Genomic DNA, 12,162 nt, shown 5'->3' with positions numbered 1-12,162 from the left:
GATTCTCTTTTCCATCTAATAATTTCAATAATGGGATAGGTTGGTACCCACCAAACTTCTGTGAACGAGGATTATCCAAGTCTAATTTCTCCTTTCCCTTTTCCCTCAGACAAAATACACACTGAATTGCAGTGGAGGATTAAGCAGTTCTTTTGCTGAAGGTTTCAAGTCTCCCAAAGATAGAGTCAGGGGGAGATCAGGAGTTATGTCTTTTTTTAGTTAATTCCTTTCCTTATACCACATAGAAGGAAACAAGCACAGTTACTCTCTGCATAGACTTAAATAAGATGTGTCTCCTGGGCAATCCCCAGTTCCCTTAGCTCTCTCAATTCTCAGTTTTCTATGCACCCTATCTTTAAGCTGTTCCTCTCCAATGTCCCCATTATCCTCACACTATAAGTGTGGGATCCAGGCCCCTCTTGAGTCTGTTAAATTCTGCTGCGTATAGATGCCAACGGTCTTCCTCTGCTGAGGCTTCTGAGGGCTCCCAGGAGTGGGGAAAAGCTTTTTTGTCAGTGGGTCCTTCAACAACACTAGGTGTCCCTCCTCCAGTGTCTTTCTAGCTACCTTTCTCCTAACAAACCTCAGGTGAATACATTTTCTTAATAAGACTGTTACTCAGCAGCCTTCTGAAATAATATGGCCTTGTTATCTAAAATCATGCTTCTGACCAACTTTTCATGGTAAAAGGCATACTCAAGAACTGAAATAGCCCCCTAAATCCATTGGATGCTTCTGTGCTCAAACAGTTTTGAATCTGATGGCAGAGTTAGGAATTTCAGTTCCCCTCACCAGATATAGCCTTGGAATGTTACTAAATTAATTAACAATGAAAATTACATCTGCCAAGATAACTGGAATATTCATGTCTCTCAGGGCATTATTTTGCCATAGAAAGAATACATAAGGAGGTAAAGTATAATCTCAGGATTGCTTTTTTTATCTTGATTCAGAGCAAGTTAAATTAATTAAATTAACTGGATGAGTAGTGACATCTTGTATAATAACCTGCATGCAATCATTCCCACGATGGGCAACCTGCCAACTGAAGCAGATACTTAATTGTGCTAGAGAGAACAAAGTTTTCCCTTGGACAGGGTTGGAGGCACATGAACAAACTTTTGCTTTTCAACCTCCCCTTTCATAAATTCTGTCCTGTCCATTTCCCTTCGATCCATACCTTTTCAGTTAGCATGGCTAGAGGCTTTTCGAGTTTATTGACCTTTTCCAAAAAACTAGCTTTTGGTTTTGTTGATTTTCAATATTGAAATATTGAATATTCAATATTCTTGCTCTTCTTTTTCTAGTTTCCTAAGGTGGAAGTTTAGATGATTGATTTTAGATCTTTCTTCTTTTCCAATATACGCATTCAATGCTCTAAATTTCCCTTTAAGCACTCCATTCGCTGCATCCCACAAGTTTCAACAAGTTGTATTTTCATTTTCATTTAGTTCAAAATGTTTTACTTTCTCATGAGATTACCTCTCTGACCATGAGTTATTTAGAAGTGTGTTGTTTAATCTCCAAATATTTCGGGATTTTTTCGAACTATCTTTCTGTTACTGATTTCTAGTTTAATTCCACTGTGGTCTGACAGCATACACTGTATAATTTCTAGTCTTCTAAATTTGTTAAGTTGTGTTTTAGAGCCGAGAATGTGGTCTATCTTGGTGAATGGTCCATGTGAGCTTGAGAATGTGTATTCTGCTATTGTTGATGAAGACACATGTCAACTATATCCAGTATGATTGATGGTGCTGTTGGGTTCAACTATGTCTTTACATCTGCCCTGGATCTATTTCTGATATAATGGGAGTCTCCAACTATAATAATGGATTCATCTATTTCTCCTTGCAGTTCTATCAGTTTTTCTTCAGGTACTGTGATGCTCCCTTAGTAAGTTCATACACATTAAGAATTGTTATGTCTTCTTGGAAAACTGACCCCTTTATCATTATGTAATGCCCCACTTTATCCTTGATAATTTTCCTTGCTCTAATGTCCACTCTGTCTGAAATTAATATAGCTATTCCGGCTTTCTTTTTATTAGTGTTGGCATGTTTTATCTTTCTCCATCCATTTACTTTTAATCTATATGTGTCTTTAAAGTGGGTTTCTTGTAGACAACATATAGCTGGGCCTTGTTTTTTGACCTGCTCAACAATCTCTGCCTTTTATATAGTGTATTTAGAGCATTAATGTTTAAAATGATATTGATATAGTTGGATTAATATTTACTATATTTGTTACTGTTTTCTATTCATTGCCCTTGGTTTTTTTTTTTTTTTTTTTTTTTTTTGCGGTATGCAGGCCTCTCACTGTTGTGACCTCTCCCGTTGTGGAGCACAGGCTCCGGACGCGCAGGCTCAGCGGCCATGGCTCACCGGCATAGCCGCTCCGCGGCATGTGGGATCTTTCCGGACCGGAGCACGAATGCGTGTCCCCTGCATCGGCAGGCGGACTCTCATCCACTGCGCCACCAGGGAAGCCCTGCCCTTGTTCTTTGTTCTAATTTTTTCTTCCACTTTTTCTTCCTTTTATGGTTTTAAGGGAGCATTTTATATGATTCCGTTTCCTCTCCTTTCTTAGCATATGAGTTGTACTTTTTTTTTTTTTTTACTTTTTTTGTGGTTGCCCTAGAGTTTGCAAAATACTTTTACAACTAATCAAAGTCCACTTTCAAAAAACCCTGTACTTCTTCAAAGGCAGTGCAAGAACTTTATAACAAAATATTCTTAATTCCTCCCTCTTGTCCCTTGTATCATTATTCAGTCATTTCACTATACGTAAGTAAACATATGCATATACATACATAAGCATACATAATTGAACATACTGTTGCTATTATTATTTTGAACAATTGTCAGATCAATTAAGAAAAATAAAAATTTTTATTTTACTTTCAGTTATTCTTTCTCTGATGTTTCCTTTCTTTATGTAGATCCAAGTATCTGATCTATATTGTTTTCCTTCTCTCTGAAGAACTTCTTTTAATATTTCTTGCAAGGCAGATCTACTGGCAACAATTTCCCTCAATTTTTGTTTGTCTAAGAAAGTCTTTATTTCCTCTTCACTTCTGAAGAATAATTTCATGGGGTACAGAATTCCAGGTTCGTGTTTTTTCTCTCAACACTTTATTTATTTTTCTTTTTTCTTTTTGGCTGTGTTGGGTCTTCATTGCTACACGTGGTCTTTCTCTAGTTGTGGCAAGCAGGGGCTACTCTTCGTTTTGTTGTGCAGGCTTCTCATTGTGGTGGCTTCTCTTGTTGCAGTACACGGGCTCTAGGCGCACGGTCTTCAGTAGTTGTGGCTTGCAGGCTCTAGAGCACAGGCTCAGTGGTTGTGGCTCGCAACCTTAGTTGCTCCTTGGCATGTGGGATCTTCTGAGACCAGGACTCAAACCTATGTCCCCTGCATTGGCAGGCGGATTCTAAACCACTGCACCGCCAGGGAAGTCCCCTCAACTCTTTAAATATTTCACTCCATTCTACTTGCTTGAATGTTTCTGAAGAGAAGTCAGATTTAATTTTTTATCTTTGTTCCTCTATAGGAAAGGTGTTTTTCCCCCTCTGGCTTCTTTCAATATTTTTCTTTATCTTTGATTTTCTAACTTTGAATATGATATGCCCAGGTGTAGCTTTTTTTTTTTTTTTGCGTTTATCTTGCTTGGTGTTCTTTGAGATTCCAGAATCTGTGCCTTGGTGTCTGTCATTACTTTGGGGAAATTCTCAGTATTTATTGCTTCAAATATTACTTCTGTTCCTTTCTTTCATTTCTTTCTGGTATTCCCATTACACACATATTATATCTTTTGTAGTTGTCCCACGGTTCTTGGATATTCTGTCCTGTTTTTGTTTTGTTTCAGTCTTTTCTTCTTTTTGTTTTTCCATTTTGGAAGTTTCTACTGACATATCTCAAGCTCAAAGATTCTTCTCAGCTGTGTCCAGTCTAATAATGAGTTCATCAAAGGCTTCTTCATTTCTGTTGCAGTGTTTTTGATCTGTAGCATTTCTTTTTTATTCTTTCTTAGAATTTCCATCGCTGTTTACATTGCCCATCTCTTCTTGCATGCTGTCTACTGTATTTACTAAAGCTGTTAGCATATTAATCATAACTGTTTTAACTTTTCTGTATGATAATTCTCAACATCCCTGCCATATATAAGTCTGGTTCGGATGCTTGCTCTGTCTCTTCAAATTGTGTTTTTTGCATTTCAGTATGCTCTATAATTTTTGATAGCCAGACATGATATACTGGACAAAGGAACTGCAATTAAAGAAACCTTTAGTAATATGGCAGTAATGTGTTAGGGGAGGGGAAGCTTTCTATAGTCCTGGGATTAGGTCTCAGTCTTTTTAATGAGTCTATGACTCTGACCTGTGTACTTCACAAACGCTTCTCAGTTTTTCCCCCCCTTAGGTGGGACAGGATGGCTACAGTGTACTGCAGTTGGGTATTTCCCTTCCCCCAAGTCAGCTAGGCTCTGATAAAACCCCAATAGTTTCAGCTCTGGTAAAATAGTTTCTCTTGGTGGCAGACTTGTTAAAAAGAACAGAATGCTCTGCTTATTCGAAAATGGTCCTTTTTCCCCTCCCTCTGTCAGAAACATGAGGGGATTTTTCTCCAATATTTACTATGAGAGCCTGATTGACCTCCTCGCAATAAAACTCAAAAAGTTGGGGGAGAAGACATATGGGAACATATGTTTATGTATGACTGATTCACTTTGTTATAAAGCAGAAACTAACACACCATTGTAAAGCAATTATACCCCAATAAAGATGTTAAAAAAAAAAAAAAAAAGTTGGGGGAGACTCCTCCATTGCTGGGACCTCCTGGAGTTTTTAACCCTCAGACTAGTTCACTCTACTCTGAGCCTCCAGTGTTTTGTCAATTACAGGTAAGTTTCTCCTACCCCCCACCCCCCACCCCAACCAGTATGAATTCCTATGGAGGATTCTGCTCAGGGTTTCTGTTCTGGTAAGATTTGGTTCTCTGTATTCACCTGTCTGTCGCTGCAGTTTTGCAGGTAGTGGTTTGCCCTGTGACCTCACATCTCTGATGGAGCTAAGAAGAATTGTTCATTTTTCAGTTTGTTCAACTCTTTACTTGTTAGGACGGAGTGATAACTTTCAAGATCCTTACATGCTGAACCCAAAACTAGAAGTCTTATCCATACCTTTTCAGTAGGTACCACACAGTTGTCTGAACTACCGTCAGACATACTAATGCAAACACTCTGATTCTGATTGCACTGACTCGAATATGGGTGTTTCTAAAATTTTTTACCCATTTACAGATTCCTTTATTAAAGTGGATTACTTTATGTATTCTCCTTTAGATTCACAGAACTAGAAAACTGGAAGTTATCACAGAGATCATGGAATTCAATATCTTCATTTTAAATATTAAAAAATCAAGGCCTGGGCTTCCCTGGTGGCGCAGCGGTTGAGAGTCCGCCTGCCAATGCAGGGGACGCGGGTTCGTGCCCCGGTCTGGGAGGATCCCACGTGCCGCGGAGCAGCTGGGCCCGTGAGCCATGGCCACCGAGCCTGCGCGTCCAGAGCCTGTGCTCTGCAGCAGGGGAGGCCATATCAGTGAGAGGCCCATGTACCGCAAAAAAGAAAAAAAAAAAAAATCAAGGCCTGAATCTGAATCAAACCAAGCCTCTAGACCAGCACTGTCCAATAGAAATTTCTGCCATGATGGAAATGTTCCACATCTGTGCTGTTTAGTACAGTAGCCACTAGCCTTATGCAACCATTGAACAATAGAAATGTGACTTGTGCAACTGAGAAATGAATTTTTAGTTGTATTTATTTTTAACTTAGACACATGTAGCTAATGGCTACTGTATTGGACAGTGCAGCTCTAAAGCTAATTTGCATTGCAGGAAACACAGAGGATAGAGAAATAAGTTAAATGACAATTTATTAAAAATAAATTGAGGGATCTTCCTGGTGGTGCAGTGGTTAAGAATCTGCCTGCCAGTGCAGGGGACATGAGTTCGACCCCATGAGTTCGTCCGGGAAGATCCCATGTGCTGCAGAGCAACTAAGCCTGTGAGCCACAACTACTGAACCCATGCGCCACAACTACTGAAGCCTGCGCACCTACAGCCCGCGCTCAGCAACAAGAGAAGCCACCACAATGAGAAGCCCGCACAACACAAGAGTAGCCCCCGCTACTGTAGCCCCCGCTCGCTGCAACTAGAGAAAGCCTGCATGCAGCAACAAAGAGTAGCCCCCGCTCGCTGCAACTAGAGAAAGCCTGCATGCAGCAACAAAGACCCAACGTGGCCAAAAACAAATAAATAAATTTTTTAAAAACTTATAAAAAATAAATTGATGTCTAGAGGAGTTGACTAGCCCTGTAGCATACTGCTTATGGTTGACAGAACTAGAACTAAAACCCAGAACTCCTTAATTCTAGGCTTTTTTGACTATATTGTGCCACCTTTCAGAGTCCAAAGGTTGATGAATTTTGAGCAAGTTTTCTCAACCTCAGCACTATTGACATTTTGTACTAGATACTTTTTTGTTCTGGGGAGCTTTATTGTGCATTGTAGAATGCTTAGGAGCATCTGGCATCCACACAATAAATGCCAGTACTGTCTTCCAGTTGTGACAATCAAAAAGGTCTCCAGACAACGCCAAATATCCTGGGGACAAAAACTGGGGGCAAAACCATCCCCAGTTGAGAACCTCTGGTTCCTAGGATTTCCTAGGTACATAAGATGTCCTTTAGGACCACCAAAAGAGGCAAGGTAGGTCCAACTTAATAGTACAATGAGAACTTCAAGAATGTGATCTAGTTTTAAAACTACAAATTAGGGAATTCCCTGGCAGTCCAGTGGTTAGGACTCAGTGCTTTCACTGTCAGGGCCTGGGTTCAATCCCTGGTCAGGGAACTAAGATACCACAAGCTGTGTGGCACGGCCAAAAAAAACCCCCCAAAAAAAAACAAACAAAAAAAACTGTAAATTAACTCAAGACAGGGCTGCCTATTGGTGGCTATCACCAGAATTAAGACCAAAAATCAAGGAACGCATAATAATTGTTTGTTGAGCACCTATTATGCATACAGTACTATGTGCTTTACATCTTTTATCTCTAATTCTCAAACTAACATTGCAAGGCAAATAGAATTCTCCTCATTTTACAGATTAGATAACTGTGGTTCAGAAAGTTTAAGGAACTGGCACAAGGTCACACAGGTATCTAGCAAAAAAGAGAGGCAAAATTCATACCAATTAGCAATATCTGATTTTAACACCCATGTACTTTCTACTTGGATACCCATCTCTCTAACAACCTTTTGGTACTCGGGACTGCAGATCTGAAGCATAAGATAAAGAAAGGGGGAAAGAAAATAATAAGGGGAATTCTTACTGAGGTAAAGGTACATTTAATGGGGAGAGTTGCAGGGAGATACTGCCAAATAATTACTACGATTAAAGCAGGCTTCTAGTAGAGAGTGGTACCTGAGCAAGGCCATGAAGGAATGTTAGAATTTGGGTGTCCAGAAAGAAGAGGAGGAGAATTCTGAAAAAAGAATGTCTTAGGTAAAGGCTTGACTCCTGGGGGCTTCCCTGGTGGTACAGTGGTTAAGAATCCGCCTGCCAATGCAGGGGACACAGGTTCGAGCCCTGGTCGGGGAAGATCCCACATGACGCAGAGCAACTAAGCCCATGTGCCACAACTACTGAGCCTGTGCTCTAGAGCCCACGAGCCACAACTACTGAAGCCTCTGCGCCTAAAGCCTGTGCTTCACAAGAGAAGCCACCACCAGGAGAAACCCGTGCACCACAATGAAGAGTAGCCCCCACTCTCCACAACTAGGGAAAACCCACGTACAGCAATGAAGACCCAACGCAGCCAAAAATAAATAAATTAATTAATTAAAAAAAAGTGATATAAAACAACCATTTTATTGAACTCACAGATTCTACGGACCAGGAATTTGGGCAGAGGAAAGAAGGGATGGCTTGTCTCTGCTCCACAGTGTCTGGGGTCCCAGCTGGAAAACTCAGAGGCTAGGAGTGACTTAATGGCTGAAGGCTGAAATAATCTAGAGACATCTTCATTTATATGTCTGGTGGTTGATGCTGACTGTTGTTTGGGACTTCAGTGGACTGTCAAAGTAACACCAGCCAAAACATAACACCACACAGTCAAACCGCATAGGTTCATTTAGGCTTCGTCATGGTGATTTCTTAAAGAAGAAACAAAAAGCACTAGCCATGAGGGAAAAATATGATAACTTTAACTACATTAAGATTAAGAAAGCTTGTTCCTCAAAAGCACCATAGAGAGTGAAAAGATGCCGTGGAATGGGAAAATGTATTTGCAATACATATTTTATTTGGAATATACATCACATTATTCGGAATAGATAAAGAGTCCTAACAAATAAATAATACAAACTATCTAAAACTTTTTATTTTTTTAAATTATTTTTTTGATAGTTTAGTAAAAGAAGAATGCACTGTGACCAATAAGGATTATTTAGGAATACAAGAATGGCTTAAAATCACAAAATCAATTAACCTATTAGTAGGTTAAGGAGAAAAAAACACAAAGATTCTCTGATGTTGAAAAGTTTTCAATTAAAATATACATGCATTCCTGATTTTTTAAGGTTAAGCTGTCGAAAAAATTTCCATAGAACTAGAAAGTAATCCCTTTCCATCATAAAGAACAGCTATCACAAAAACACAGCCTACCTTCACTGAAAGAGGAAAGGCATTCTTGTTAATATAATGAACAAGACAAGAATGCAAGCAAATGGGGCTTCCCTGGTGGCGCAGTGGTTAACAGTCTGCCTGCCAATGCAGGGGACACGGGTTCGAGCCCTGGTCTGGGAGGATCCCACATGCCGCGGAGCAACTGTGCCCGTGAGCCACAAATGCTGAGCCTGCGCGTCTGGAGCCTGCGCGTCTGGAGCCGGTGCGTCTGGAGCCGGTGCGTCTGGAGCCTGTGTGTCTAGAGCCTGTGCTCCGCAACAAGAGAGGCCGCGACAGTGAGAGGCCCGCGCGCCGCGATGAGGACTGGCCCCCACTCACCGCAACTGGAGAAGGCCCTCGCACAGAAATGAAGACCCAGCACAGCCAAAAATAAATAATAAATAAATGGAAAAAAAAAAGAATGCAAGCAACTGCTGCTACTTTAGACTGTTATGGAGGTTCTAGCCAGGTATGATTTTCTTTTTTATTAAATTTATGTCTTTTATTTTTGGCTGCACTGGGTCTTCATTGCTGTGTGCGGGCTTTCTCTAGTTGCGGCGAGCAGGGGCTGTTCTTCATTGCGGTGCGCAGGCTTCTCATTGCGGTGGCTTCTGTTGCTGCGGAGCATGGGCTCTAGGTGCATGGGCTTCAGTACCTGCGGCACACGGGCTTCTGTAGTTGTAGCTTGCAGGTTCTAGAGCGCAGGCTCAGTAGTTGTGGCGCATGGGCTTAGTTGCTCCGCAGCATGTGGGAGCTTCCTGGACCAGGGCTCGAACCCGTGTCCCCTGCACTGGCAGGCAGATTCTTTTTGTTTTTGCGGTACGCGGCCCTCTCACCGCTGTGGCTCCTCCCGTTGCGGAGCACAGGCTCTCCGGACGCGCAGGCCCAGCGGCCATGGCCCATGGCCCCAGCCGCTCCACGACACGCGGGATCCTCCCGGACCAGGGCACAAACCCGTGTCCCCTGCATCGGCAGGCGGACTCTCAACCACTGCGCCACCAGGGAAGCCTCAGGCAGATTCTTAACCACTGCACCACCAGGGAAGTCCCAGGTATGATTTTCTATCTGGAAAATCCAGGAAAATCATCCAAAAATGTGTCATCTGCTTTGGCTCAGGTAAGTTGGATTTGTGTCCCTGGGAAGAGAGAATGCTTCGGCTTGGCTGAAACTGTTCAGTTTTGAAATATATTCAGGAGTCCCTGCCTCTGGGGAGAGAAGAAGCTCGTAGCTCCGCGGCTGTCAGCCACTGGCCTAAAACTTTTTAAATGGGCAAAATATTTGAATTGGTCATTCACAGGAAGGGAAATACAAATGGCTGACAAATATTGAAAAGATACTCAAACCCATTTGCAATTAACGAAATGCAAATTAAATCCACAATTTTTAAAAAACCATATACTTATCACTTCACAAAAATAATAAAGTCTAACTATCAAAAGTACTGTTGAAGATATGAAACAACTGGTATTATCACACACTCTTAGTGAGAGTATACTTTGGTACAATCAGTTTGGAAATGAGTTTGGCACTATCTGGTAAAAATAAAAATATGAATATTCAATGACCCAACAGCTACTTTGTATATAGGCTTGAGAAACTGTGTACGTGTACCAGAAGGTATGTACAACCTGTACCATTTGAATATGAATTTATGTATTTCACCAATTTACAAACTAAAGGAGAAAAATCATATAATCATCTCAGTATATGCAATATGTGACAAAATTCAACATCCATTTATAATGTAAACTCTTGGCATACTAGAGAAGATCTGAAATCTAAAGAGCTCCAAATGTGTATGAACTACAGAATGTAATTTTCCTTTCCAATTAAATATCCTCTAAACTATTTGGTATATAAAAGTCTAAGATAATACTTCAGGGACAAGGTTCCTTAAAGACTGTCCTTCTATTTACTACATCTTTATAACATCTTTTTTTTAAAAAAATATATTTATTTGGCTGTGCCAAATATCGTTGCAGCATGCATGTGGGATCTAGTTCCCTGACCAGGGGTAGAACCCGGGCCCCCTGCATTGGGAGCATGGAGTCTTAACCACTGAACCAGCAGGGGAGTCCCTATAACATCTTTTTAATGAAAAATTTTGTTGCCAGGGATTTCAAAGATCAAGGTGGGTTGAAAATAAAATTAAAATGTTAATACTACTCTGGAAAAAAATTAGTCCCCACATTAATATATTAATGCATATCCTGCAGTCCCTTATCTGAAGGATCACCATTTAATTTATATATGGTAATTTATATACAGTAATTCTCTAGATTGGCAGGAAGCTTACTCTTTCTTATGGTGAATTTTGATAGTTCATGAATTGTTTAATTTGGGGTTAAATCTGGCTATAACACATACTGGAGTAAAACAATCTTAGGTTTAGAGCTTCCGTTCTTGGCTTCTTCGCTGTAAGGTAGTTAATCTCTCTGAGTTTATTTCTCTTCCATAAAATTGGGATAGTAATACCCAGGCCAGGGCTTCCCTGGTGGTGCAGTGGTTAAGGGCTTTGAGCCACCTGATGCAGGCCAACCTCCTGACCTCTGGGAAAGAGAGGAGGGCTGGAGAATAACTTCAATCACAGGCCAATGATGTAATCAATCGCTTCTATGTAATGAAACCCCAATAAATGCTCTGGACACAAAGCTCAGTGGTGCTTCTTGGTTGAATACATTGATGTGATGGGAGGGTGAAGTGCCCTGATTCCGTGGGGAGAAGGCATGGAACTTCTGTATTCAAGACCCTCCCAAATCTTACCTTATATGTCTTTTATTTGGCTATTCCTGATTTGTATCCTTTCTGATAAAACGAATTGTAAGCACAGTGCTTTCTTGAGTTCTGAGTCATTCTAGGAAATTATCAAACCTAAAGGGGTCATGGGATCATCCCAGATTTGTAGGCAGCTGGAAGTGCAGGTGACCTAAGGATCCCACTTTTGACTGGTGTCTTGTTGGGGACCATGCCCTTTAATTTGTGTGGTCTGTGCTAACTCTGGATGGTTAGTGCCAGATGTGAATTGTGGTATACCAGCTGTTGTCAGAATAAACACCAGTAATGTAAAATGTATTAAGAGATGCATGAAAGAATGGTTATCGAATTATTAAAGGTATTTATCTCCAAACTAATTCCAGGTGATTTTTATTGTTTTAAAACATCTTTCATGTCTTAATCAAATTTTTTATAATGATTATATGTTATATATATAATGGGGAGGAGCTTTTTATGCTGGGAGGGGAAAAGTAAGCTCTGGAAGACATACTATTAGGTGAAGAAACTAAGATGCTGAACAGTAGGTATTATAAGATCCATTTATACTTATATATGTGTATATATATATATATATTCATGTATATTATGTATATTTAAAGAATATGGAGATATGTACATATTAATAGAATGAGAATAGGAATAATGTACTATAAAATGCTGTT

The 12,162-nt window shown here is 40.4% G+C and overlaps 1 protein-coding gene across 1 annotated transcript in view; it reads right to left on the bottom strand.

Annotated features, from left to right (window-relative positions):
* Positions 1–12,162, bottom strand: part of CARF (calcium responsive transcription factor) — a 97,007-nt gene that overhangs the window by 4,347 nt on the left and 80,498 nt on the right. Inside the window, exon 17 of the mRNA XM_049712349.1 lies at positions 5,006–5,067. The gene's annotated coding sequence lies outside the window, so the exon portion shown is untranslated. The remainder of the gene's footprint in view (positions 1–5,005; positions 5,068–12,162) is intronic.

The sequence above is a fragment of the Orcinus orca genome, chromosome 7 (assembly GCF_937001465.1).
Source record: "Orcinus orca chromosome 7, mOrcOrc1.1, whole genome shotgun sequence".
Lineage (NCBI taxonomy): Eukaryota > Metazoa > Chordata > Mammalia > Artiodactyla > Delphinidae > Orcinus > Orcinus orca.
Note: the sequence above shows the minus strand (reverse complement) of the source record. Positions and strands in the feature narration are given on the sequence as shown.